The sequence below is a fragment of the Monodelphis domestica genome, chromosome X (genome assembly GCF_027887165.1).
Source record: "Monodelphis domestica isolate mMonDom1 chromosome X, mMonDom1.pri, whole genome shotgun sequence".
In the NCBI taxonomy this organism is placed as follows: domain Eukaryota; kingdom Metazoa; phylum Chordata; class Mammalia; order Didelphimorphia; family Didelphidae; genus Monodelphis; species Monodelphis domestica.
Genome location: NC_077235.1, coordinates 76,539,631 through 76,561,532, shown reverse-complemented (window position 1 = coordinate 76,561,532; position 21,902 = coordinate 76,539,631). Strand labels below are relative to the sequence as shown.

General features: G+C 47.5%; 1 long non-coding RNA gene across 2 annotated transcripts; it reads right to left on the bottom strand.

Annotated features, from left to right (window-relative positions):
- Nucleotides 1–1,181: 1,181 nt before the first annotated feature.
- LOC130456171 (uncharacterized) lies at nucleotides 1,182–21,624 on the bottom strand. Of its 2 annotated transcripts, XR_008914747.1 has the most exons (4): nucleotides 13,687–21,624; nucleotides 11,652–11,970; nucleotides 11,305–11,532; nucleotides 1,183–11,035 (listed from the first exon to the last, which is right to left on the bottom strand). It is a non-coding gene; the product is annotated as an uncharacterized LOC130456171 (long non-coding RNA). The 2 variants fall into 2 exon arrangements; XR_008914746.1 differs by having other exon boundaries at nucleotides 1,182–11,035; nucleotides 11,652–21,622.
- Nucleotides 21,625–21,902: the final 278 nt, after the last annotated feature.

Sequence of the window (21,902 nt, the reverse complement as noted above, 5' to 3'; positions counted from 1 at the left end):
GGTTAATATCCACTGATATTAATATTGGTTATTACCAATAATACTAAATATTGATACTGATATCAGTTAATACTAGTTGAGACTAATATCCTGTAGTACTCATTGATACTAAGTATTGATTCCAAGACAGAAGAACTGAGGCAATTAGAGTTAAGTGACTTGCCCAGCTAGGAAGTAACTGAGGCCAGATTTGAATCCGGGTTCTCCCGACTCCTGGCAGGATACTTTATCCACTATGCTACCACGCTGCCCCTATTCTTGTCATTTTCTCTGCTGCTTGGCACACAGCTTGAAGTGACATCGTTATAACTTGCCAGCATCTTGAATGACGTCATATTTCCATTAGTTCTTTTGAATATCCAATGCGTACCCAACATGCCAAAACAGGAAAAGAGGAAAAACTCATTTTAGAATCATCTTTTTAACTTAGGGTCAAAATTGGAATTTTTCTGAGTGAGAACTTCTATCAACCACTCGAAGGCCAATTAGCCTTTGCTACAGACTTGATATTGTCCTTTTTTCTTTTATGACCCTTACCTTCTGTCAAAATCCATACTAAGGATCAGTAAGGTCAGGGTTGAGAGACTTGCCCAGGGTCATACAGCTAGGAAGTATCTGAGACCAGGTTTGACTCTTTTAATTCACTATTCTAGTTACACAGTGGTGTGTTGGAACCAGTGCTAGGGTTTTATTGATTGCCAATACCACTGGTGTCAAATTCAAATAACAAACTGTACATAAAGATCTCCAGGCCACATACTGACTTGGAAAACAACATACTAACATTATCCATATTATATTATAATATTTTATTTATTATGATCAATATTTTCCAATTACATTTTAATCTGGTTTGTGCTATACTCAGGAGCACTGCAAGTCTGACACATTATTTTAAAAACCAAGTTATTATTAAAATTTGAATTTCATCAATACAATTTTGCACAATTTTATTTTCTCTTTTGCTATTTAAGTACCTTCAATTTTGCCTCTCAGCCCACAAAGCCCAAGATATTTACTAATTGGCCTTTGAGTGTTTGATAATACTGGTTGATAGAAGTTCTCATTCAGAAAAATTTCAATTTTGACCCCAAGTTAAAAAAATGATTAGACTAAGATTATTTTAAATATCTTGGGCTTTGTTGGGCTGAGAGGCAAAATTGAAGGTACTTAAATAGCAAAAGAGAAAATAAAATTGTGCAAAATTGTATTGATGAAATTCAAATTTTAATAATAATTTGGTTTTTAAAATAATATTGGTCTACTAATAATGAAAATTCTTTGGAGGGGGAAATAATATTTCTCTTAATTGGGGATTAAAGTTAGTATTCTCTCATCAAAATTGATTACTAATATTCATCTATTAATGTTGATCTGTGATTAGATTTTTCATATTTCATCTCTGAAAATGTCTTTTCCCACAGTTAGATACTGCCAAATACTGTTATTAGTCTACAAGCAGATGATTTTAATTGGGCATATTTATTCCTCGAAGGCATTTTGTAGAATTGTATTAGCTCCTTCTCTTGATTATTATAAGACAAAGTTAGAGTTCAAAAAAAAGGAATCATCTAGAAAAAGAAGTAATGATTATAAAGAGCCAGCATGGCTTCATCAAGAGCAGATTATGCCACACTAACCTCACTTTGTTTTTTGCAAAGGTAGATCAGAGAATGATGTAGATAAAAGTTCCCTTGATTTTAGGAAAGCATTTCACAAAGTCTTAGAGCTATTCTTGTAGAAAGGATGGAGATGTTGGTTAGACACCAGTACAGTTAGGTTCAGCTCTAACTGCATGTTCAGACTCAGAAAGTAGTCACTGTGTTAATGGTTCAATGTCAATTTGGAAAAGGGGATCTTAAGTACAAGACACCAGAGATGTATACTTTAGTCCTTAGGTGTTTAATTTTGTATTTCTTTCATTTGGGAGGGCGGTAATGGGGGTTAAGTGACTTGCCCAGTGTCATGCAGCTAGGAAGTGTGCAAAGTCAAATTTGAACCCACAACCTCCCATCTCCAGGCTACCCAATTGCCTAGCCCTTACCACTCTTCTACCTGGGAACTAAGATGGAAGCTAAGGGTTTTAAAAAAAATCAGTCATTTCTCAATGTCATCATATCTGCCAATTTGCTATACTATAGACTTGAGTTGCTTTAATTTGTATTTCTCTTATTACTTATTACTATTAGTTCTCACATTTCCATATGATCACTGATCATTTAATTTTCTTTTTAAACTGTTCGATCACGAGGACTTGAGCTTATATATTTTTATGTAAATTCTACATCTATCCTTCATGGCAAACTTTTACAATAATCATTTTATGCAAATAATTTCCCACTTGACAGTTTCCCTTCTTATCCTAGCTATGTTGATTTTGTTCATGTAAAAGCTTTTTAATTTCGTGTTATTAAAATTCTCCATTTGCTCTATTCCTAGTTTCATTATAAATTCTCCACCTGGTCATGGCCACAGTTATGAAATCTCTTTCTTTCCATTCTCCTCTACTTGCTTTTGATGTGGTCTTCTATATTTAGGTTTTGGTTCAGTCTTTTGGAATTTATGATGCTGTTGAGTGTCAGATTCTGGTCCAAACCAAATTTCTTCTGAAATGTTTTTCAAATTTCCCTCCAATAATTCTATTAAGTACAGTTTCCCCACCCTCACCTCTGGTAGTTTATGTTTCAGGATTTATCACTGGGTCAAATATTGGGTAGAAATTTTATTTATATTGGGTTCCTGAGTTAGATTGGGGTTTTTTTGCTATCTACTCCCCCATTTTCTCCATCAGATTGCCTTCCCTATCGTTTCATTTTCTCTTATCTTTGCTCTCTATCTACTGACTCCTTCTGTGCTGTCCATGTTTCTCCCCTTCTGGAGAAAAACTCATTTGATTTCACTCCTCCTATTATCTCCCCTCCCTTGCTGGGTTAAACTTCTAGAGAAAGCAATCTGTACTCGGAATTCCCACTGTCCCTCTTGTCACTTAATGCTTTCCACCTTGTATAATGTCACCCATTGCCTCTGACTCTGTTTCCCCATGCGGAAGAGGCTGAAGAGCACGCTGCTTGGAGAACCATGATGATGTCTGATGGAGGTGCCTTCAAGAGACTTTGTTTGGAACGTGTTTAGACATTCCATAAGTGGTTCTGGTTCTGGCAAATGGCAACTTTAGTTACAGATCAGCAACTGGAGGTGTCTTCAAAGGGTCATTCTTTCAGATGATCAATCTTGGTTCTACCCCTCCCTTTGTTGACAGGATCCAGTGAGAGAGAACTTTGGAGGGGAAGAGGCCTTAGGCATTGGCCCCTCTGAGGCCCACATGTGGCCTCCTTCTTTTGCCTTGAAGTTTTCTTTCTGTTTTCCTGTTTTAGGTAAAGGCAATTCATCTGGAGGCTATCACCTCTCAAGTTTCAAAAGGCCAGAAGAACAATTTGGTTTATGTCTCTCTGAATTCCTTCCCTCTCCCCTCCCAGAAAACCATCCTTACCAGCAAGCAAGCTTTCCAAAAGAAAAAGAAAGAGGAAGAGAATAAAACATTCAGCAAAGCATAGAAAATGGACATTTTAGGCAATGGTTGCTTTGCATTCATCTCGTTTGCCTTTAAGCCCTCTACAATATGGCTTCCAACTTCCATTCAACTGAAAGTGCTCTCTCCAATGATCTCTTAATTGCCAAAAATGTTTGTAAACCCTTACTTTCTGCCTTAGAATTGATACTAAGGATCGGTTCCAAGAGAGAAGAGCAGTAAGGGCTAGACAGCTGGGGTTAAATGACTTGCCCAAGGTCACCCAGCCTGGACATAAAGCCAGGGCCTCTCATCTCCAGGCCAGGTTCTCTATCCACTGAACCACCTGGCTGCCCCTATACTCTTTCTCTTCTTTGCTTTCATGACTCGGATCTCTCCCGGTTCTCCTCCTGCCTGTTCCACCACTACCCAGGCTCCTTAGCTGGATGCTGAATCTTCACTCAGGTTGTGTCCTCTAACTGGGAGTATCCCCAAAGGGTTGGCCCTGTGCCCACTCAGTTTTCCACATTATCTCCCCTTAGTGCCCATGCTTTGAATGACACCATCTCTGCACAAATAATTCTTGGCTCTTCGTTTGCAGCTCTATTCTTTCCCAAGTTACAGTGCCACGCTGGCACAGCCTTTTGAACATACTAAACCAGACATCCTGCAGCCATCTCAAACTCCACATGGCCAATTTGGAACTCATTATTTTTCGCCCACAACTTTTTTCTTTTGAACCTTCCTATTATTGTCAAGGGCACCATCATCCTCCCAGTTCCCCAGGTTGGCAACCTCAGTGGCATCCTTGCCTTGTCGCTCCCACACATAGAATCTGTTGTCAAGATGTCATTTCTGCCTCCACACATCTCTCTTCTATGCCCCTCCTCCCCACTCACAGGATACCATCCTAGCCCAGGCCTCCAGCACCTCCTGCCAGGATCAATTCAGGCGATGTCCTTCTATTTGATCTCCCTCTCAGGGTTTTCCTTTCTCCGAGCTGTCTTCCACTCAGCTGCCAAAGCCATCTTCCTAAAGCCCTAAAGGGCTGATTTTGTCACCGCTCCCAAGCTCCCACTCAGTCAACTCCAGAGGCTCCCAATTACCTCCCTGATCAAATAGAAAGTCCTCAGTTGGAGGCCGAAGGCTCTTCCTATCTCTCTGGGCTTCTTACCCCTTCCTCTCCTACTCTAAGAACCAGCCACAGCTGCCTTGCCAGGCTCCTTTCAGTCAACAGATACCTAACATTTTTCTCGACTCCTTTGATAAAGACTGAGATGGAATGCTTCGACAATCCTTGACAGACACAAAGCCCAAGGGGAAAGGGAAGGGCAGCAAAGGCTGAGCACAATTCCTGCTTAATGAATGTTCATTGGATCGATCTGCTTGGCAGACCCACCCAGAAATAATAGCTCAGTCACTTACTCACCTTGTGACCTTGGGCAAGTCATTTACCACCTCTGGAGATGAGTTTCCTCCTCTGGGAGGTTTCTGAGGCCTCTTCCTTCTCTAGAGCAAAGATCCTCTGATCTTTAAGGGAGCTAGAACAGATGAAATCTAATATGGGCACACCACTGCAGTTTACACTTGACCACAGGGAGAAGGAAAAAGGGATGGCTAGACTTGGCAAAGGATACAGAGAGTTCCCTGATCTAACACGAGTCAACAATGGCATGTGGTAGTCTGGAACCTAAACACAGCTGCAGGCCTTGTTAAGAGAAGCGTAGGAAGTCAAGGGCTGGAGAGTGGGGACGAGAGAGGGCATCAATGTACTGGATGGCGATGGTGCCTTACATTAGGAGTGGTTGAAGGACATGGGAATATGTAGCCTGAAGAAGCAAAGGCTTGGGGGAGATGAGTCACCCTCCAATATCCAAAGGGCTGTCACATAGAAGAGACATTTGACCTGTTCTGCTTGGCCCCCAGAGAGAACCAGGGACATTGGGTACAAGTTGCCAGTCCCTTTGCTTTTCCTTTCTTTTTTTAAACCCTTGCCTCCTAGAATCTTGGAACAGATACCAAGTATCAGTTTGAGTCAGAAGAGCTGGAGGGGCTAGGTAGTTGCTTCCTGTCTCCATGTTTTTGCATAGGAATGCCCATCCTCCTCAAGTCTTCCTCAAATTTGCCTTAGAAAACTGAGTGGCTCAGTGGATTGAGAGCCAGACCTAGAGATGGAAGGTCCTGGGTTCCAATGTGACCTCAGCCACTTCCTAGCTGGGTGACCCTGGGCAAGTCACTCCACCCCATTGTGTAGCCCTTACTGCTCTTTGGCAGCCTAGCACAGTTGCAGAGGAAGGAAACTTTAGTTCCGAAATCATCACTGATATTTACGAGGTGGGTGATTCTGGGCAAGTCATTTAGTCAGCCTCGGTTTCCTCGTCTATAAAAGAAGACTAATAATAGCACCAGTTGTCTGGGGTTGTTGTGAGGTTTTAAATGAAACAAGGTCTGTTAAGTGGCTCCTAAACCTTATAGTACCATAAAGATGTCAGCTGTTTAGCTTGTTGTTATTCAGCTGTTTTCAATTCTGCCAGCTGTTAATAGTATTGCCCTAAAAGCCTTCTAGGAAGGAAAGACATTCTGGATCTCCTTAGCTGGTGGTGTTCTCTTCTTCCTCCAAAGATCTTCCATTTACTTCTCCATTCATAGATTGTATTCCTCCCACTCTGGTCAACTAGCCCCATGTAGGGCTGGGACCTTTTTTCCCCCCTTTGTCTTCCCATATCTAACTCAGTGCTTTGTAGGAAGATGCACCCACAGCACAGAATACCCATTGATGCTCTCAAGAAATGCTTGTGGAATTGACTTGAAAGGAATTGGCAGGGGCAGCCAGGTGGCTCAGTGGATATCGAGCAAGGCCTGGAGAAGGGAGGTCCAATCTGGATTCAGGTTCCAATCTGGACACTTCCTGGCTGTGTTACTCTGGGCAAGTCACTTCACCTCTGCCTGCCTCGGTTTCCTCCTCTGTACAATGTACATTCCAATATCTTTGCCAAGAAAACCTCAAATGGGGTCACCTACAGTCAGAAGTGATTGAACAACCAACGATTATGTTACCTAATGTTGTGCTACTTTAATTGATTCATTATCCCACTGACTCGTCACTCTTACCAACTTTTTTCATCCCTTCTCAGATCTTCCTTAGCTCCCCTCTCAGCTGGGGACCATGCTTCACATTTAACCAAAATAGTTGAGGTCATTCGCTAAGAGCTCCCTCATCTTCTCTCCTCCTCATCTCACATCCCCGATGCCTTCTTTCACTATCTACTCCTTCACTCCTCTCACATGAGGAGGTGGCTTCTTCACTCCTTGCCAGGGTGACCCCCTCTCCATGCACAAACAATCCCATCCTATCCCATCTTCTCCAGCAGGTTGCCCTCTGTGCCATCCTCATGCTCTCATTGATCTTCAGTCTCTCCCTGTCTACTGGCTGCTTCCCCACTGCCAACAAACATGCTCAGGCTTCCCCCATCCTCACAAACCACTCACTGGATATCTGCCTCTCCTCCCTTTCTTGGCTGAATCCATTGAGATGACTGGCTCCAACCTTCAGTTCCTCAGTTCCTCTCCCCTCACTCTCTGAAATCTGGCTTCTGACCTCATCAGGCAGCTGAAACTGCTCTCTCCAAAGTTCAGTGTGCTCTCAAGGATCAAATCTTTCCTCAGTCCTTAACCCTCTTGAATTCTCTGCAGCCTTTGACACTGTTGATTACTTTGTTCTCATTCCGTTTTCATGACCCTGATCTCTTTCCTTTCTGGCTGCTCCTGTTTGGTCTCCTTTGGAATCAGGAAGACCTGAGTTTGAATCTGGCCTCAGAGGCTTACTAATTGTGTGAGACCCTGAGCAAGTCACTTCACCTCTGTTTGCCTCAGTTGCTCATTAACTCTGGATGTCCCCGTAAGGCACCATCCTGAAGTCTCTTCACTTCTCCCTCAACTATTTCCCTTGACAATTTCATAAACTTCCCATTTTAGTGGTCATCTCTATGCAACTGGAGTCTCAGTCCAACCCTAACCTCTCTCCTGACATCCAGTCTGGCATCTCCAACTACTTCTTAGAATCTTGAACTGTATGTCCATCCTATGGTTGTCTTAAATTCATTATCTTTGTCCCAAACCCTTCCCCTTCCCCTTTTTCTTTTACTGTGCAGGGCACCACTATTCTCTCTTTTACCTGGGCACATAAAGTAGATATTATCCTGGACTCTTCAATCTCTTATCCCCCATATCCAATTAATTGCCAAGACCTGTTGATTCTACCTTTAAAACATGGCCCTTTCTCTCCTCTGATAATGCTTTCACTCTGGTGCAAAATTCCATCACCTAGCACCTGGGTTCTCATGGTAACCACCTTGTGGTTCTGGCTACCACCTCAAATCTCTCCCTACTCCAACCCATCCTCCACTCAGTTGCCAATGATCTTCCTAAAGTGTAGGTCTAGACATGCCACACATCTCCCCCCCCACACACACACACACTCAATAAACCCCCTTAGCTCCCTGGGAGGTTTCCAGGATCAAATATCAAATTCTGTTTGACTGTTAGAAACCTTTACAAATTTTCACTGATCTCCTTGATGTTCCTAGAACAAGATCTCCATCTCCCAACTCTGGCTGTTTTCACTAGTTGTTTCCTGTTGCCTGGAATTCTCTCCCTCCTTGTTTCTCCCTCCTGGTTTCTCTGAATTCCTTCAAGTTCCAGCTAAAATTCTACCATCTGCCAGAAACCTTTCCAAATCCTCCTTAATGCTAGTATCTGTCCCCTGTTGGTTATCTCAAATTGATCCTACATATATAGCTTGTTTGTATATGGCTGTTTGGATGTTGCCTCTTCTTGAGGGCAGATGCTGTCTTTTACTTTTCTTTGTATCCCAAGCACTTAGCATAAAGACTGCTACTAAGTGTCCCACACTGGATTTGAACTTGGGTCTTCCTGACTTGAGGTCAGTGCTCTAGTCACTGTACTGCCTAAATGCCTTGAAGGTGTTGTTAGAGCTGGGAGAATCCTAGGTATATTCATAGGGCATCAGGGAAGAAACCAAGAGATAAGGAGAGATTGAAGATAAGAAAGAAGAGGAGGAAAAGACAGCAAGGAGTGGAATCGAGAACAAGAGGAGAGTGATTGGCCTCAGAAAGAGCAAGAGTTACTTTAAAAGACCCTTACCTTCCATCTCAGAATCAATACTGTACATTGGTTCCAAGGCAGAAGAGCAGTAAGGGATAGACAATGAGGGTACAGTGATTTGTCTAGAGTCACACAGCCAGGAAGTATCTGAGGCCACATTTGAACCCAGGATTTCTTATCTCCAGGCCTAGTTCTCTATCCACTGATGCACCCAGCTGCCTTCAAGCTCATTTCTTCTTTAAAAAATTTTTCTCTACTTCCTAAGTCCCCTTTCATTGAAAAAGGGGAGTGGGAACGCCTTTGTAACCAATATATCATCAAGTAAAACATATTCTTGCATTGGGTATATCCAAAATCAGTATGTCTTATTCTGCACAGAGTCCATCATCTCTCTGTGAGGAGGTAGGGAGCATGCTTCATCATGAGTCCTCTAGAATCTTGGATCATCATTGCATTGATGGGTATTCTTGAATCTTTCAAAGCTGCTTATTTAAAATGTTGTAACTTTGTAGATTGTTTTCCTGGTTCTACTCATTTCACCAGATATCAGTTCATGCAGGTCTTTGAGGTTTCTCTGAAACTGTTGCTTTCAGCATTTCTTTGTCTTTTAAATTCTTACCTTCCATTTTAGAATTAATATTGTATACTGGTTACAAGGAAGAAGAGCAGTAAGGCCTAGGCAATAGGTGTTAAGTGACTTGCCCAGGGTACCACAGCTAGGAAGTATCTGAGGCCAGATTTGAACCCAGGACCTCCTGTCTCTAGACCTGACTCTCAATCCACTGAGCCACCTAGCTGCCCCCTCCCTTCATCATTTCTAATCACATGATACTTAAATTCATAAATAATTCAAAAATGAATTCAGAAATCCACATACTATAATTTATTCAGCCATTCCCTAATTGTTGAGCACTCCCTTAATTCCCTAGTTTTTTGCTATAACCAAAAAGTTGCTCTAAATATTTTTTTAAATATAGGCCCTTTAACTTTTTCTTTGATCTCTTCTGAAAGAATATGTACAGTTTCCTGACTTTGGGGGCCTAAGGTTAAATGACTTTCCAGAACAGCTTCACCAACAATGCATCATTGTGCCTGTTTTTATCTAGCCCCTCCAACATTTGTCATTTTCCCTTTTTTGGTTATCTTTGCCAATATGACAGATGAGTGGTGGAATCTCAAGTTGCTTTCATTTGTGTTTCACTAATTATTAGTGATTTGTAATATTTTTCTTTGGTCATGTGGATTTCTTTCTTAGAAAACCACCTGTTCACATCCTTTGACAATTTGGCAGTTGGAGACTGGGAAGGGCTACTTCTTCACTAGATATTCAAGCAAAGAAGGAAAGGATAGAGCCTTATGTAGGAGGTTTTGCTATAGAGAATAAGGGAAAGTTGTCTTGGATGACCTTTATTTTCCCATGAAAGAAGGAGATAAGATTCTTTGCTGAGAGGTAGGAGAGGTACAGGAAATATAAGTTTGATGCTTGGACACATTTCTTAATAGTTTGAGCTGTGGACCAGTGGCTTGATCTGCCTCAGAGGTGATGGCTTCCCTCTTTCTGGTATGAAAGAGAATTCTTTACTCTATTGTCTATCTTGAGTTAACACTAACGTAAGTATCCCTACTTAGTACCTCACTAGACCTTTTGATTGAGTGAACAAAAAGCTTGAACTAGATGGAGAAGATGCAAGTCACTTACTAAAATGGGTGACAACTCCAGAAACTTGTGAATCCTATGATCAGAGTTGACACCTTCAGAGGCCTTTGATAAGAGTTGACACCTTCAGCACCATAAAAGCAAGCCCCAAACTCCCTCAAAGCAGATTGTCTTTGAGAAGATAGTCTGAAGAGAGTATCTACTGGAGATAGTCTTTGAATGAACTTTGCTGGAGACTTTGGCTCGGATCGGGGGCTTGGAGCTCGGCTTCAACTTGGACTCTGACTCTTGGACTACTTCGTGGGTGAGTGAAAGGCCGACTCCTTTCCTAGTTTCTGGAGAGACTAGCTTCCATCTTGGAGGAGACCACGTGGTTACTCACTACGAGCCTTCCTGATTGAGAGCTAATTAATCTCTGCCTGGATTAAGATAGATAACCTCTACACAGTTCTCTATTTTGTTGTTTCTTCTTCATTTTAAAATATTTGTAAATACATTTCTGACTCGAGACACAATAAATATTGGTGACCACATAATTTCATAAAATCATTGTCCAACCATTAAATTTAACCATTACACTGGGGATCTTCAAGCAGAAGCTGGATGATTATCTATTAGCAACACTGGAGGAGGCAATCCTTGATCAGTCAGGGATTGGAATATATGGCCTCAGAAGTCCCCTTCCAGCTCTGAGATTCTGCTGTTCTCAAAGGGTAGTCCATGGACACCAGGGGAATCCCATGAGCCTTTTAAGGGAAATAAGAGGCCAAAATTATCTTCCTATAATAACATTATAACATTTTAACTTCTGATGTGGCGAATATAGATATAGATATAAAAGCACACATAAACAAAAGCTCTTGTTTGGAGGGGGACCTTCCATAGTTTTTTAAAAGTGTAAAAGAGTGGGAGTAGCTATGGATTGAGAGCTAGAGATGGAAGGTTCTAGGTTCAAATCTGGCCTCATATATTTCCTAGCTGTGTGACCCTGGTCAAGACCCTCAACCCCCATTACCTAGCTCTGTGTTGGTGAACTTAGGCACATGTGCCAGAGGGGGCTGCTCCCCTTCCCCTCTCCATGTGGGCCTGAGGATAGTTCTGTCCCTGTCCCTCTGCCCAGCAGTCCAATGGAAGCACAGCTCACAGGCACTTGTAGTTTGGGCACTCAGTCTCTAAAAGGTTCACCATCATTGGACTAGACTTTACTGTTGTTCTGCCTTGCAACCAATATACAATATTGATCCTAAGATGAAAGAGAAGGGTTAAAAAAGTGTGAAGGAGTCCAGAGACCAAAAAACCTCATGCCCTAGAACAAGGCAGGGTGCAGAGTCCAAACTAAGCCTGTGTCCTTAGTATTATTACCTTGGGGTCAGCATCTATTCATCTCCCACCTGAGGGCTTCATCCTAGCACAGGGCCAGCCTTTGGAGATGGTTTGGTAAAGGTTGGTGACAGTTCTCAGCAAAGAAAGGGACAGACAGGCTGGTCCTTCCTAGCTCCAGTAGGGATGGCTGCAGCCTAGAACATTCTGAACAAAAGACCCCCTTTCATGGTTCCTTAAGGGAAGGATGACATACTGGTAATCTCTATCCAAGAGTGTCATTCCAGCATTGATCAAAGGAGGACAGCACTGGGGACATACTTGGGAAATGTTCAAAAGGGCTGCCTCATATTCAGTCGATCTATTTATGGGAAAAGAAAAGGCAGGTTGTTTTTTGTACCCATTGGGGTAATATAAAGTGAGATTGAATGAAGTCGTTCTGTGGTCCCCTCTAGGTTCCCCCACCTCTGACACTCCCTGTTTAAGGACACTCCAACTTCTAACACTCCCTGTTTAAGGCACCTCCCAGCACTGACACTCCCTAATTAAGGCCCCTCCAACATCAGACACAGCCTATTGAAGGCCTCTCCCACATCTGACACTCCCTGCTTAAGGCCCTTCCCACCTCTAACACTCCCTGTTTAAGGCCCCACCTAGCTTTGACACACCCTTTTTAAGGCCCCTCCTACCTGTGACACTCTCTGTTCTTAGGTCCCTACAAGCTCTGGCATTCCCTATTTTAAGTCTCGTCCCATCTCTGACAGTCCCATTTCAAAGGCTCTCCCACCTGTGACACTCCCTGCTTAAGGCCCCTCCCACTTCTGACACTCCCTGTTAAAGTCCCTCCCACTTCGGACACTCCCTGATTAAGGCCCCACCCACCTGTGACACTCCCTGATTAAGGACACTCCCACATGTGACACTCCTTGTTCTACGGCCCTTCCAACCTCTGACACTCCCTGCTTAAGGCCCCACCCACCTGTGACACTCCCTGTTTAAGGACTCTCCCACATGTGACACTCCTTGTTCTAAGGCCCCTCCCACCTCTGACCCTCCCTGTTTAAGGCCCCTCCCACCTCTGACACTCCCTGTTTAATGACCCTCCCAGATCTGACATTCCCTGTTTAAGGCCCCTCCCACCTGTGACACTTTCAGGTTAAGACACCTCCCACCAGTAACACTTCCGGTTTAAGACCCATCAAAGCTCTGACACTCCCTGTTCTAAAGCTCCTCCCCTCTCTGACTATCCCTGTTTAAGGCGCCTCCCACTTCTGACACTCCCTGTATAAGGACCCTCCCATCTCTGATACTCCCTGTATAAGGCTCATCCCACTTCTGACACTCCCTTTTTAGGGCCCCTCCAACCTGTGACACTCCCTGTTTAAGGACTCCCACATGTGACACTCCTTGTTCTAAGACCCTTCCCAACTCTGACACACCCTGCTTAAGGTCCCTCCCACCTCTGACACTTCCTCTTAAGGCCCTTCCAACCTCACACAATCCCTGATTAAGGCCCCTCCCATCTCTGATACTCCCTGTTAAGGCCCTGTTTAATGACCCTCCCAGCTCAGACACTCCCAGTTTAAGGCCCCACCCACCTGTGACACTCCCTGTTAAGGCCCCTCTCACCTCTGACACTCCTTGTTTAAGGCCCCTCCCACCTCTGCACACCCTGTTTAAGGCCCCTCCCCCATCAGACACAGCCTTTTTAAGGCCGCTCCCAACTCACACACTACCTGGTTAAGGCCCCTCCCACCTCTGACACTCCCTACTTCAGGCCCCTCCCACCTCTGACATTCCCTGTTTAAGGCCCCACCCACCTGTTACACTTCCAGGTTAAGACACCTCCCACCAGTAACACTTCCTGTTTAAGACCCATCAAAGCTCTGACACTCCCAGTTCTAAAGCTCCTCCCCTCTCTGATACTCCCTGTTTAAAAACCCTCCCACATCAGACATAGTATATTTAAGGCTCGTCCCACCTCTGACACTCCCTGTTTTCATCCCATCCCACCTCTGACATTCCCTGTTTAAGACCACACCCAGCTCTGACACACCCTTTTTACGGCCCCTCCTACCTGTGACACTCTCTGGTGTTAGGTCCCTCCAAGGTCTGGCATTCCCTATTCTAAGTCTCCTCCCATCTCTGAAGTTCCGTTTCAAAGCCTCTCCCACCTCTGACACTCCCTGTTTGAGGCCCCTCCCATCTCTGACACTCCCTGTTTCCATCCCCTCCCACCTCTGACACTCCCTGTTTAAGACCCCTCCCACATCAGACATAGCGTATTTAAGGCCCCTCCCACACCTGACACTGCTTTGTTAAGGCACCTCCCACCTCTAATACTCCCAGTTTAAGGCCCCTCCCACCTCTGACACTCCCTGTTTCAGGCCCCTCCCAGCTCTGACACTCCCAGTTTCAAGCTCCTCCCAGCTCTGACACTCCTAGTTTAAGGCCCATACCATCTCTGACACTCCCTGTTTAAGGCCCCCCAACCCCTGACACTGCCTCTTAAAGGATACTTCCACCAGTGACTCGCCCTGTTTAATGACACTCCCAGCTCTGACACTCCCTGTTAAAGGCTCCACCTACCTGTGACACTCCCTGTTAAGGCCCCTCCCACCCCTGACACTCCCTGTTTAAGACCCTTCCCACCTCTGACACTCCCTGTTTCAGGCCCCTCACAGCTCTGACACTCCCTGTTTCAGGCCGCTCCCACCTCTGACATTCCCTGTTTAAGGCCCCTCCCACCTGTGACACTTCCAGGTTAAGACACCTCTCACCAGTAACACTTCCGGTTTAAGACCCATCAAAGCTCTGACACTCCCTGTTCTAAAGCTCCTCCCCTCTCTGACTATCCCTGTTTAAGGCCCTCCCACCTCTGACATTGCCTGTTTAAGGCCCCTCCCATCTCTGATACTCCCTGTTTAAGGACCCTCCAACATCAGACATAGCATATTTAAGGACCCTCCCACCTCACACACTCCCTGTTTAAAGCCCCTCCCACCTCTGACACTCCCTGTTTTCATTCCATCCCACCTCTGACACTCCCTGTTTAAGGCCACACCCAGCTCTGACACACCCTTTTTAAGGCCCCTCCTACCTGTGACACTCTCTGGTCTTAGGTCCCTCCAAGCTCTGGCATTCCCTATTCTAAGTCTCCTCCCATCTCTGACGTCCAGTTTCAAAGCCTCTCCCACCTGTGACATTCTCTGCTTAAGGCCCCTCCCAACTCTGACATTCCCTGTTTAAGAACCCTCCCACTTCTTACAGTCCCTATTAATGGCCCTTTCACACCAGACACTCCCTGCTTAAGGCCCCACCCACCTGTGACACTCCATGTTTAAGGACGCTCCCACATGTGACACTCCTTGTTCTAAAGCCCTTCCCACCTCTGACCCTCCCTGTTTAAGGGCCGACCCATCTCTGATACTCCCTGTATAAGGCTCATCCCACTTCTGACACTCCCTTTTTAGGGCCCCTCCAACCTGTGACACTCCCTGTTTAAGGACTCTCCCACATGTGACACTCCTTGTTCTAAGACCCTTCCCAACTCTGACACACCCTGTTTAAGGCCCCTCCCACCTCTGACACTTCCTCTTAAGGCCCCTCCAACCTCACACAAACCCTGATAAAGGCCCCTCCAATCTCTGATACTCCCTGTTCAGGCCCCTGCCACCTCTGACTCTCCCGGTTTAATGACCCTCCCAGATCTGACACTCCCAGTTTCAAGCCCCTCCCAGCTCTGACACTCCTAGTTTAAGGCCCCCCAACCTCTGACACTGCCTCTTAAAGGATACTTCCACCAGTGACTCTCCCTGTTTAATGACACTCCCAGCTCTGACACTCCCTGTTAAAGGCCCCACCCACCTGTGACACTCCCTGTTAAGGCCCCTCACACCTCTGACACTCCTTGTTTAAGGCCCCTCCCACCTCTGACATTGCTGATTCAGGCCCCTCCCAGCTCTGACACTCCCAGTTTCAAGCTCCTCCCAGCTCTGACACTTCTTGTTTAAGGCCCATACCATCTCTGACACTCCCTGTTTAAGGCCCCTCCGATCTCAGACACTCCCTGTTTAAGGCCCCTCCCCCATCAGACACAGCGTTTTTAAGGCCACTCGCACCTCACACACTACCTGGTTAAGGCCCCTCCCACCTCTGACACTCCCTGTTTAAGGCCCCTCCCACCTCTGACTCTCCCTGTTTAATGACCCTCACAGCTCTGACACTCCCAGTTTCCAGCCCCTCCCAGCTCTGACACTCCCTGTTTAAGGCCCCCCAACCTCTGACACTGCCTCTTAAAGGATACTTCCACCAGTGACTCTCCCTGTTTAATGACACTACCAGCGTTGACACTCCTTGTTAAAGGCCCCACCCAACTGTGACACTCCCTGTTAAGGCCCCTCCCACCTCTGACACTCCCTGTTTCAGGCCCCTCGCAGCTCTGACACTCCCAGTTTAAAGCCCCTCCCAGCTTTGACACTTCTTGTTTAAGGCCCATACCATCTCTGACACTCCCTGTTTAAGGCCCCACCCACCTCTGACACTTCCTGTTGAAGGCCCCACCCACCTATGACACTTCCTGTTGAAGGCCCCTCCCACCTCTGACACTCCCTGTTTGAGGCCCCTCCCATCTCTGACACTCCTTGTTTAAGGCCCCTCCCACCTCTGACATTGCTGATTCAGGCCCCTCCCAGCTCTGACACTCCCAGTTTCAAGCTCCTCCCAGCTCTGACACTTCTTGTTTAAGGCCCATACCATCTCTGACACTCCCTGTTTAAGGCCCCTCCGATCTCAGACACTCCCTGTTTAAGGCCCCTCCCCCATCAGACACAGCGTTTTTAAGGCCACTCGCACCTCACACACTACCTGGTTAAGGCCCCTCCCACCTCTGACACTCCCTGTTTAAGGCCCCTCCCACCTCTGACTCTCCCTGTTTAATGACCCTCACAGCTCTGACACTCCCAGTTTCCAGCCCCTCCCAGCTCTGACACTCCCTGTTTAAGGCCCCCCAACCTCTGACACTGCCTCTTAAAGGATACTTCCACCAGTGACTCTCCCTGTTTAATGACACTACCAGCGTTGACACTCCTTGTTAAAGGCCCCACCCAACTGTGACACTCCCTGTTAAGGCCCCTCCCACCTCTGACACTCCCTGTTTCAGGCCCCTCGCAGCTCTGACACTCCCAGTTTAAAGCCCCTCCCAGCTTTGACACTTCTTGTTTAAGGCCCATACCATCTCTGACACTCCCTGTTTAAGGCCCCACCCACCTCTGACACTTCCTGTTGAAGGCCCCACCCACCTATGACACTTCCTGTTGAAGGCCCCTCCCACCTCTGACACTCCCTGTTTGAGGCCCCTCCCATCTCTGACACTCCGTGTTTAAGGCCCCTCCCCCTTCTGACACTTCCTGTTTAAGGCCCCTTCCACCTCTAACACTCCCTGTTTGAGGCCCCTCCCAGCTCTGACACTTCCTGTATAAGGACCCTCCCATCTCCGATACTTCCTGCTTAAGGCCCCTCCCACTTCTGCTCCCACCTCTGACACTTACTCTTAAGGCCCCTCCCACCTCTGACTCTTCCTGTTTAATGACCCTCCCAGCTCTGACACTCCCAGTTTAAAGCCCCTTCCAGCTCTGACACTTCTGGTTTAAGGCCCATACCATCTCTGACACTCCCTGTTTAAGGCCCCACCCATCTCTGACAATCCCTGTTTAAGGCCCCTCCCCCATCAGACACAGCATTTTTAAGGCTGCTCCCACCTCACACACTCCCTGGTTAAGGCCCCTCCCATCTCTGATATTCCCTGCTTAAGGCCCCTCCCACATCAGACACAGCCTATTTAAGGCCCCTCCCACCTGTGACACTCCCTGTTTAAAGCCCCTCCCACCTCTGACACTCCCTGTTTAAGGCCCCCCAACCTCTGACACTGCCTCTTAAAGGATACTTCCACCAGTGACTCTCCCTGTTTAATGACACTACCAGCTCTGACACTCCCTGTTAAAGGCCCCACCCACCTGTGACACTCCCTGTTTAAGGCCCCTCCCACCTCTGACACTCCCTGTTTGTTTAAGGCCCCTCCCACCTCTGACACTCCCTGTTTCAGGCCGCTCCCAGCTCTGACACTCCCAGTTTATAGCCCCTCCCAGCTCTGACACTTCTTGTTTAAGGCCCATACCATCTCTGACACTCCCTGATTAAGGCCCCTCCCATCTATGACATTCCCTGTTTGAGGCCCCTCCCATCTCTGACACTCCCTGTTTAAGGCCCCCCAACTTCTGACACTCCCTCTTAAAGGATACTTCCACCAGTGACTCTCCCTGTTTAATGACACTACCAGCTCTGACACTCCCTGTTAAGGCCCCTCCCACCTCTGACACTCCCTGTTTAAGGCCCCTCCCACCCCTGACACTCCCTGTTTAAGGCCCCTCCCACCATGACACTCCCTATTTCAGGCCCCTCACAGCTCTGACACTCCCTGTTTCTTCAGGCCCTCCCACCTCTGACATTCCATGTTTAAGCCCACTCCCACCTGTGACACATCCAGGTTAAGACACCTCCCACCAGTAACACTCCCTGTTTAAGACCCATCAAAGCTCTGACAATCCCAGTTCTAAAGCTCCTCCCCTCTCTGATACTCCCTCTTTAAAAACCCTCCCACATCAGACATAGTATATTTAAGGCTCGTCCCACCTTACACACTCCCTGTTTAAAGCCCCTCCCACCTCTGACACTCCCTGTTTTCATCCCCTCCCACCTCTGACACTCCCTGTTTAAGGCCACACCCACATCAGACATAGCGTATTTAAGGCTCCTCCCATGCCTGACACTGCTTTGTTAAGGCCCCTCCCACCTCTAATACTCCCAGTTTAAGGCCCCTCCCACCTCTGACTCTCCCTGTTGAATGAAACTATCAGCGCTGACACTCCCTGTTTCAGGCCCCTCCCACCTCTGACACTCCCTGTTTCAGGCCCCTCCCAGCTCTGACACTCCCAGTTTATAGCCCCTCCCAGCTCTGACACTTCTTGTTTAAGGCCCATACCATCTCTGACACTCCCTGTTTAAGGCCCCTCCCATCTATGACACTCCCTGTTTGAGGCCCCTCCCATCTCTGACACTCCCTGTTTAAGGCCCCTCCCATCTATGACACTCCCTGTTTGAGGCCCCTCCCATCTCTGACACTCCCTGTTTAAGGCTCTTCCCACATCAGACACAGCATATTTAAGGCCCCTCCCACCTGTGACACTCCCTGTTTAAAGCCCCTCCCACCTCTGACACTCCCTGTTTCCATTCCCTCCCACCTCTGACACTCCTTGTTTAAGAGGCCCCTCCCACATCAGACATAGCGTATTTAAAGCCCCTCCCACGCCTGACACTGCCTTGTTAAGGCCCCTCCCACCTCTAACACTCCCTGTTTAAGGCCCCCCAACCTCTGACACTGTCTCTTAAAGGATACTTCCACCAGTGACTCTCCCTGTTTAATGACACTACCAGCTCTGACACTCCCTGTTAAAGGCCCCACCCACCTGTGACACTCCCTGTTAAGGCCCCTCCTACCTCTGACACTCCCTGTTTAAGGCCCCTCCCACTTCTGACACTCCCTGTTTCAGGCCCCTCCCAGCTCTGACACTCCCAGTTTAAAGCCCCTCCCAGCTTTGACACTTCTTGTTTAAGGCCCATACCATCTCTGACACTCCCTGTTTATGGCCCCTCCCATCTATGACACTCCCTGTTTGAGGCCCCTCCCATTTCTTACACTCCCTGTTTAAGGCCCCCCAACTTCTGACACTGCCTCTTAAAGGATACTTCCACCAGTGACTCTCCCTGTTTAATGACACTATGAGCTCTGACACTCCCTGTTAAGGCCCCACCCACCTCTGACACTCCCTTTTTAAGGCCCCTCCCACCATGACACTCCCTATTTCAGGCCCCTCACAGCTCTGACACTCCCTGTTTCTTCAGGCCCTCCCACCTCTGACACTCCCTGTTTTCATCCCCTCCCACCTCTGACACTCCCTGTTTAAGGCCACACCCAGCTCTGACACACCCTTTTTAAGGCCCCTCCTACCTGTGACACTCTCTGGTCTTAGGTCCCTCCAAGGTCTGGCATTCCCTATTCTAAGTCTCCTCCCATCTCTGAAGTTCTGTTTCAAAGCCTCTCCCACCTCTGACACTCCCTGTTTGAAGCCCTTCCCATCTCTGACACTCCCTGTTTCCATCCCCTCCCACCTCTGACACTCCCTGTTTAAGGCCCCTCCCACATCAGACATAGCGTATTTAAGGCCCCTCCCACCTCTAATACTCCCAGTTTAAGGCCCCACCCACCTCTGACACTCCCTGTTTCAGGCCCCTCCCAGCTCTGACACTCCCAGTTTATAGCCCCTCCCATCTCTGACACTCCCTGTTTAAGGCTCTTCCCACATCAGACACAGCATATTTATGGCCCCTCCCACCTGTGACACTCCCTGTTTAAAGCCCCTCCCACCTCTGATACTCCTTGTTTCCATTCCCTCCCACCTCTGACACTCCTTGTTTAAGAGGCCCCTCCCACATCAGACATAGCGTATTTAAGGCCCCTCCCACGCCTGACACTGCCTTGTTAAGGCCCCTCCCACCTCTAACACTCCCTGTTTAAGGCCCCCCAACCTCTGACAGTCCCTGTTTTTGCCCCCTCCCATCTCTGTTACTCCCTGTTTAAGGCCCATCCCAGCTCTGACACTGGTATTCTAAGCCTCCCACAGCTCTGACACACCATATTCTATGGCTCCTCCTTCTCTGACACTCCCTGTTTAAGTCCCCCCCAACCTCTGACACCACCTCTTAAAGAATACTCCCACCTGTGACTCTCCCTGTTTAATGACACTCCCAGCTCTGACACTCCCTGTTAAAGGCCCCATCCACCTGTGACATTACCTGTTAAGGCCCCTCCCATCTCTGACACTCCCTGTTTGGGGCCCCGCCCACCTCTGACACTTCCTGTTTTCCTCCCCTCCCTCCTCTGACACTCTTTGTTTAAGGCCCCTATCACATCAGACACAGCATATTTAAGGCCCCTCCCACCTGTGACACTCCCTGATTAAAGCCCCTCCCACCTCTGACACTCCCTGTTTTCGTTCCCTCCCTCCTCTGACACTGCCTCTTTAAGGCCCCTCCCACATCAGACACAGGGTATTTAAGGACACTCCCACCTCTGACACTTCCTGTTTAAGGACCCTCCCACCTCTGACACTCCCTGTTTGAGGCCCCTACCATCTCTAACATTCCCTTTTTAAGGCCCCTCCCAACTCTGACACTTCCTGTTTAAGGCCCCTCCCACCTCTGACTCTCCCTGTTTAATGACTCTCCCAGATCTCACACTCCTTGTTTAAGTCCCATACCATCTCTAAGACTCCTTGTTTAAGGACTCTTCCACCTATGACACTCCCTGTTTAAGGCCCATTCCAACACTGACTCACCCTGTTTAAGGCCCCTCCCACATCTGACACTCCCTGTATAAGGACCCTCCCATCTCTGATACTCCCTGTTTAAGGCCCCTCCCACTTCTGTCACTCCCTTTTTAGGGCCCCTCCAACCTGTGACACTCCCTGTTTAAGGACTCTCCCACATGTGACACTCCTTGTTCTAAAGCCCTTCCCACCTCTGACCCTCCCTGTTTAAGGGCCGACCCATCTCTGATACTCCCTGTATAAGGCTCATCCCACTTCTGACACTCCCTTTTTAGGGCCCCTCCAACCTCTGACCCTCCCTGTTTAAGGGCCGACCCATCTCTGATACTCCCTGTATAAGGCTCATCCCAACTCTGACACACCCTGTTTAAGGCCCCTCCCACCTCTGACACTTCCTCTTAAGGCCCCTCCAACCTCACACAAACCCTGATTAAGGCCCCTCCAATCTCTGATACTCCCTGTTCAGGCCCCTGCCACCTCTGACTCTCCCGGTTTAATGACCCTCCCAGATCTGACACTCCCAGTTTCAAGCCCCTCCCAGCTCTGACACTCCTAGTTTAAGGCCCCACCCACCTGTGACACTCCCTGTTAAGGCCCCTCCCACCTCTGACACTCCTTGTTTAAGGCCCCTCCCACCTCTGACATTGCTGATTCAGGCCCCTCCCAGCTCTGACACTCCCTGTTTAAGGCCCCTCCCCCATCAGACACAGCGTTTTTAAGGCCACTCGCACCTCACACACTACCTGGTTAAGGCCCCTCCCACCTCTGACACTCCCTGTTTAAGGCCCCTCTGACTCTCCCTGTTTAATGACCCTCACAGCTCTGACACTCCCAGTTTCCAGCCCCTCCC